The sequence below is a fragment of the Arachis ipaensis genome, chromosome B01, assembly GCF_000816755.2.
Source record: "Arachis ipaensis cultivar K30076 chromosome B01, Araip1.1, whole genome shotgun sequence".
Lineage (NCBI taxonomy): Eukaryota > Viridiplantae > Streptophyta > Magnoliopsida > Fabales > Fabaceae > Arachis > Arachis ipaensis.
The window spans coordinates 89103478-89110351 of NC_029785.2; positions in this window are offsets into that span (position 1 = coordinate 89103478).

Genomic DNA, 6874 nt, shown 5'->3' on the forward strand with positions numbered 1-6874 from the left:
ATTAATGCTAGATCTCACCAATTGATTAGGTGTAGAACTAGGACTTATGGACTTTCTTGACATAGCTCATTTGACTTTCCTTTATTAGTTAGAGGATGATTTAATGGGGTTGATCCTTGCCAATTCTCATGTTGTAGTTAGTGATTAGGATAGAGATCCTTGACCACCTAACATTGCCAATAACTTTTTGTTAGTTTATTTCCTTTGCCATTTATATTTTTTGTCCATCATCTCAAAAACCCCAAACATACCTCATAACCAATAACAAGACACTTTATTACAATTCCTAGGGAGAACAACCTGAGGTTCAATACTTCGGTTTATAAATTTAGGGGTTTGTTACTTGTGACAAAACTAAATTTTTGATTGGGAGGATTGTTTGTTGGTGTAGAACTATACTTGCAACGAGAGTTCATTCAATTGAGAAAATTCTATACCGACACAACCATTTCCACAAATCAACGCCCATGATCTTGTCTTGGTTCCAGTAGTTGGCGTGCCACGCCTCAGCCTTCAAGTGGCACGCCATAGTGACATGCTTGGGTTGGCGTGCCACGCCTTCGATACCAAGTGGCACGCCCAGTCCTTGCTTTTGTTATCTTTATGCATTGGCGTGCCACGCCTGGTTGCTCAAGTGGCACGCCAAAGTGAGGTTGAGAGGTTGGCGTGCCACGCCTTCGACTTCAAGTGGCACGCCCAGTCTTCAATTGCCTTCAGCCCCTTCTCTGGATTATTGTACCAGCGTGCCACGCCATGCTGTTCAAGTGGCACGCCCATGGATTTGTGAACTCTTCAAGCTTGGCGTGCCACGCTTGGGTTCTCAAGTGGCATGCCCAAGTGACTTCTTGGAGCTGGTATGCCACGCCTTCGATACCAAGTGGCACGCCATAGTGGAGGTTCTTCTTGGAATAGTGAGTTGGCGTGCCACACCCCTTTGCTCAAGTGGCACACCCATAGTAGTTGATGGGTCAGGCGTGCCACGTCCAACCTGGCGTGCCACGCCCCTTTTGTGTCCTCCATTGTAGCTCTCTGGAATTTTGTATTAGCGTGCCATGCCCAGTCCCTAGCGTGCCACGCCCACATGCATGCTTGGACTTCTTCTCTGGACTTTAGTACTGCCGTGCCACGCCCAGATCCTAGCGTGCCACGCCAGTGCATTTTTGTGGCGTTTGCTCCCAAGTGGCACGCCAGTTTCACACACCCAGCTTCTTGTTTGTCTTCTACCCATTTTTAATGACTTTTTCACCTGAAATTCAGCACAATTCATCTCAAAGTAGTGTACCATAATATTCATCAAATAATGCATGAATTGTACTGATCAAATGAGATTTATGCTCTTTTATGGTCTTCTTTATGCAAGAAAGAAGGGTAGATGATGCAAATCATCAATAGCACAATCAAATGATGATGTTCCTTGATAAACAGAAGATGAAACATTGAAATTCCCTTCCCAACCACAATTTATGTCAGTATCATAGCAATACGAGTCACTTTGTGGCTCTGAGAAATAGTTCATTTCACTTGATTGTTCATACTCTTGTTGATATGCCCAGCTACCATGAGGATAATGACATAAATCATTTTGTGGTTCTGGACAATATCTCATGTGATTTTCTTGCTCATCTTTTGTTTCTGAAGCAAATCACCATAGATTGGAGTGTTCAGAATTTGTACTTTCTTGGTGATATTCCCAGCCACCATTAGAGATTGGTGATGGTGGGTAATATCCCATAAAATTTGTTTGATCATAAGATGAGTTGAACTCCATTTGAATTTTGTAAAACACAACACCAAGGAAAATTGAAATTCATGTCTCAGATGAGACTTGCTTAGTGAGGCAAAAACACAAACACCTTGGTTTCAAGAACAAAAAAAACAAAGAAAATGCTTAATCTAGACTTCTCACCCACTTAGTCATTGTTGATCTAAATCAATCCCCGGCAACGGCGCTAAAAACTTGATGGGTTGGAACTGAAATTCCAACACCAAAACTCACCGGAAAGTGTACCGGGTCGCATCAAGTAGTAAAACTCACTTAGAGTGAGGTCGATCCCACAGGGATTGATGGATCAAGCAACTTTAGTGGGTGATTAGTTTAGTCAAGCTAATATTGATGAGTTGAAGTGAAATTGAAGTAACAGAAAGTAAATGGCAATGAATTATAAATTGCAGAAAGTAAATTGGACAGAAACTTAAATTGGCAAGAAAAGTAAATTGACAGAATCTTAAATGATAAGAAACGTAAATTGCATCAAATGTAAAGGGAGTTGGGTGTAGGGAGATTAAAGAAAGCAATAGATCAAAGTTTAGAGCAACTGCAGAGAATTAAACTTGTAGAAAAAGTAAATCAGATCATGAACAGAAATGTAAAATGCCGAACAAGTGCAGAAGAATTAAATTGCTTGAAAGTAAATTGAAAGCAAATGGAACAGAAGATTTGAATTCAAGATCAATGTAAACTGAAGTGTATAATTGCAGAAGAGGAAATTTGCAGAAGAAGTAAGAATAAAAAAGAAACAATTGGGATCCAATCTTTAATTCATAAAGTCAAAAAACAGAAAAGAAATGGAACTCTGAGAGGAAGAACTTCAAAGAATTCTTCAATCAGATTTCAAAAGCCCAGAATCAGATCTCAATTCCAAGTTCAAAAGAAAATTTAAAAGAGAGAGAGCTCTCTACTCCTACTCCTACTGCTCCCTAATGGAGCCAGCCTCCTAATGAAATGAAATTGATGCCTTTATATAGGCTTTATAAAGTAAAAATAAAATTGAAATTAAAAACAAATTATAATTGAAATTCCTAATCTAGCTTGTTCTTGTGCCTTTGAGTGATGATGTGGGCTTTGCTTGCTTTGGATTTGAAGAGAGATAGGTCCAGTTGGCCTTGGTTCAATTGGTTTGGAGGCATGGTTCAAGGTTGCTTGGTTCAAGTTAGTTTGGTGTGTGGGACCTTCCAGGGCAGCGCTCGGTTGAAAAAGAGAGCGCAGCATTGCCTTGTTTGCCTTGCCAAATTGGTTGCGTGCCAAGCCTTGCCCGTGTAAGGGAGAGTAGCGCTCGGTTAAGTGAGAGAGCGCATCGCTCCATTGTTTTTAGTGGGACTCCAATTTCGAACCATGAGGGAAGCATACTTGGTGCAATTGTCTTGTGTAAGGGAGCGCTCAGTGAATAAGACCAATGCAGCACTCCAAACTTTGGGTTGAAGCTCCCTTGTTCGAGCCTTGGTGGTTGCACTCTTGCCTTGTTTTTGTTTTGGTGAGAGCCCGATAAAGTTAACTAAGTTAACTTAGCGCTCTCTCTTTGAGCGCTGATGCCTTGCTAATTTGGACTCTTGTAGCGCTCAGTTGGTGAAAGCGCCCTTTGCCTTATGAGGAAGCTCCCCTTCGAGCCTTGGGTGAAACTATATTGGTGCCCAATTCCTTGCTAAGGTGGCGCTCAGTTTACAATCTTCACTCGGCGCCCTTTGTTTTAGTACATGGTCTCCACTTCGATCCTTGGATGTCCCCTTTGCTAGGTTTAGCGCTTTGCTTGCTTTTATTGGCCGTGGCATTAATAATATTATATGCATGCTTCATAGTTCAATTAATTAGTAATGCCATAAAGCTTCATGCATTTCATTCATTAGCATCAGTAATTAATTGTTTCCTGTATGCATCCATTTACTTATTAATGTAATGCATTAACGTAATGCCAATTGCATTAGTAATTAAAGTTGCATGCTTTCATGACTTTAATTAATACTGCTTTAATGCATTAACGTTATTTGCCAATTGCATTAAACATTTCATGCATGCATGCATATGATATTGATGCATGTGCCAAGGCTTCATGGTCATGGGCCATGCTTTTAAAAGCGTGGCCTAAGGTTCCAAAGTGTGCTCAATCTTCAAAACGTGTCCAAAATTTTTCTTTTCTTCTTTTTAGTTTATTTTGTGCTCTTTTGCTTATTTTTCTTCTTATTTCCTACAAAATTTATAAAATCAAAAGATCAAAGAAATATACCATTTAAGCACAAAAGAATGCAATATTTAAGCACTAATTGTCAATTTCTTGTATGAAAAAGTATAGAAAAATATGACATGATGACATGTCATCAAACTTCCCTTGGTAAAATAGCATACATTAAGGGGGAGTCATGTAACAATTGGAAAGGAAGGAATCCAAGTATTCACAAAGGGGGTACTCTAACTTTTTTATCTCTTTTCATTTCAATTTTTAATAATGTTTGTCATCAAGGGGGAGATGGATGAGTTTGGAAAACTCTAATTTAAATTAGTGATGATCAAATATTATTAATGTGATTAATTGCAAAATTATTAATTTAGTTTCAATTCATATATGTTGATTAAAATAATTTTGCTATGCAGGTTTCAATTGGGTCGAAAAGAAAGAAAATTATAACAAGCCCAATTGTATCAAAAATATATCCAGCCTTGGTATTAAATTATTGTGATTATGGTGGCTGAAATTATGGTTATGTTACTTGGGCCGAAAAGAAAAGAAAAATTTCAATCCCAATATGAATGTAAACATTCAACCTTGTTTAAAATGCTTAAGTATTATGGTTGAAGCAATTTGTGGTTAATTGAGCCTGAATCAAATTTATCTAGCCCAAAATGATTTGCCCCAAGACTATTAAGGTTGGTCTGAAAATTAAAAGAAGAGAAAGCAAGGAATCCTTCCAACGAATCTCTTTCTCTCATGTGATGGATTCCAAATTTAATTCAATTATCATTAATGCATTGGAATCATGAGAGAGAAATTGATTTCATGGTGATCATCAATGCTACACGCTGCTCAGCAAAAGGGAAGCAAAAGCAACTCATTTTTAATTAATTTATTCAAATTCATTAAATTGCTTTTGCTTTCTACTCTCTCTTCTCTCTCATCTCTCTTCTCTATTCGGTCATATCACAATAGAAACCATGGAAGCTATGGCAAGTTACCGTAGAGATGAAGATGCAAGCAACAAGACCATTGTAATGATGGCAAGAAAAAGAAAACAAAAAGTATGTTGTGGCTGAGGTTTTCGTCACATATGGTAAGATTTGGTGAAGAGATCTCAGCTTCTCCATATCAAAAATGGAAGAAGAAGATTTCGGTCAGAGGAAGAACTCAGAGGGATGGCTCGTCTCTGCTTTTGTGTTCACTCATCACAGAAGGTAGCTAGGGTGGCTGCGTGAAGGAGGAAGCAAAAGTGGAGCAGGAGGAGCTGTCATGCATCAAGAAGCATCAAGGGCTAGAAATCCTACTTGGAGGGTAAGTCAAGTTGGATGACTCAGATTGATGAAGATTGGTGTAAAGAGAAGACACAGAGGTAATTGCATGTTGGGTTTTAGCATTCGGTTATCTCTCCTCTCTCTCTGGCCGAACCGGTTTTGAATGAAGAAGAAGAAGTTTAGCTTGGTTCATTTAGTTTCAACCGTGGAGGCTTCCCCCTATATATAAGGGAGAACAGCCAGGGCTTGAAGTAAGGAGTGAGAGTGCAAGGCACAGAGTTCTCATAGCTACCTAAGCTAACAGAAGTTCTTCTCCTTCAATGTTTTTCATTTTGTATTTTTCTGTTTAATTTTTTCTGTCTTGAGTCTCATGGAAAAAGGCAAACAGTGAGGTTTGTAAGAAAAAGCCATAGAGCGGAAAAAGGCAGAGAGTGCAAAATTAAAAGAAAAATCCATAGATGTCCTTAGAGGTCCTTTGTACATCTGTGTTGTGTTTCATGATTCTGTGAGAATCCCCTTGCAAGTTGGGTCAGCACTTAGCAGTTGGAAAGCTTGGCAGTGACCAAGTCAAGTTCAGGATTTTGGTTTAGATTCTGGACTTGTCCCGAATAGGAAGGGTAGTTCCTAGAGAGAATTGGTGTTTGTAATCAAGAATGATTATAGTAAAATTCCATCATTGTTATGATGGAGACTGGATGTAGGCTGCATTGCACTTAGCAACTGAACCAGGATATATCTTGGTGTAATTTTCTCTATCTTCTACTCCATTTCTGTTTCTGCTGCCCAGGAGATAAAACTGAAAAATATCTCGTGCCGGGTGACGAGATAAAAAGAAAAAGTCTCGTGGCTGGGTACGAGACAGAAATCTAAAAGTCTCCAGAAGTTGTTTCAAAGACCAGCAAGTGTTATTAAGTGAAAAAGGGGCTAAGATTCAACTCCCTTCTCTTAGCCACTGAAAACCATCAATTACAGGTACTCGTATTTTATTTACAGTGTATTTTGCACGTACTGTAAACGAAATATACATGTCTCATGATATTCACTATATTTCATTTAAACTATAAACGAAATGTACTATATTTCGTTTACCGTGTAAACGAAATGCGTGCAAAATTAATTCATTTACACGGTCAACGAGATATGATTAAAAATGAATTTCGGTAAAAACACTGGAAATAATGAAAATCGATAAATAATATAATTATTTAATTTATATAAATAAAAAAACCACTTAATTAAGTTCTTTTGGAAAAAGAGTTTAAAATATAAGGACTTATATTAAAAATAGCTTATAAATAAATTATTTTGTATTTGAAAAGTTACCGTAGAAATACTTGTTTTAAAATTGTGTAATAAATAAATTTACGATTTATCTAAAAAATATTTTATATTTTATATGTATAAGTGTCCCCGTGTCATGTAAGATTTTAAAATTCGTGTGTCGACGTGTCCCGTGTCGTGTCGTGTCCCGTATCCGTGTCAATGTCCGTGCATCTTAGAAATTTTCACAAGTCAAAAGTCTAAAAAAATAGATATTAAAGCTTCCCAAACGGATCCTAAATCAACTCCATCATCAAAAGAAAAATGTAAGATTTATTTCTTTGATAATGCGAGGAGTTTAATTTTAATAATTCACAGTAAATTTTATATAATATATAA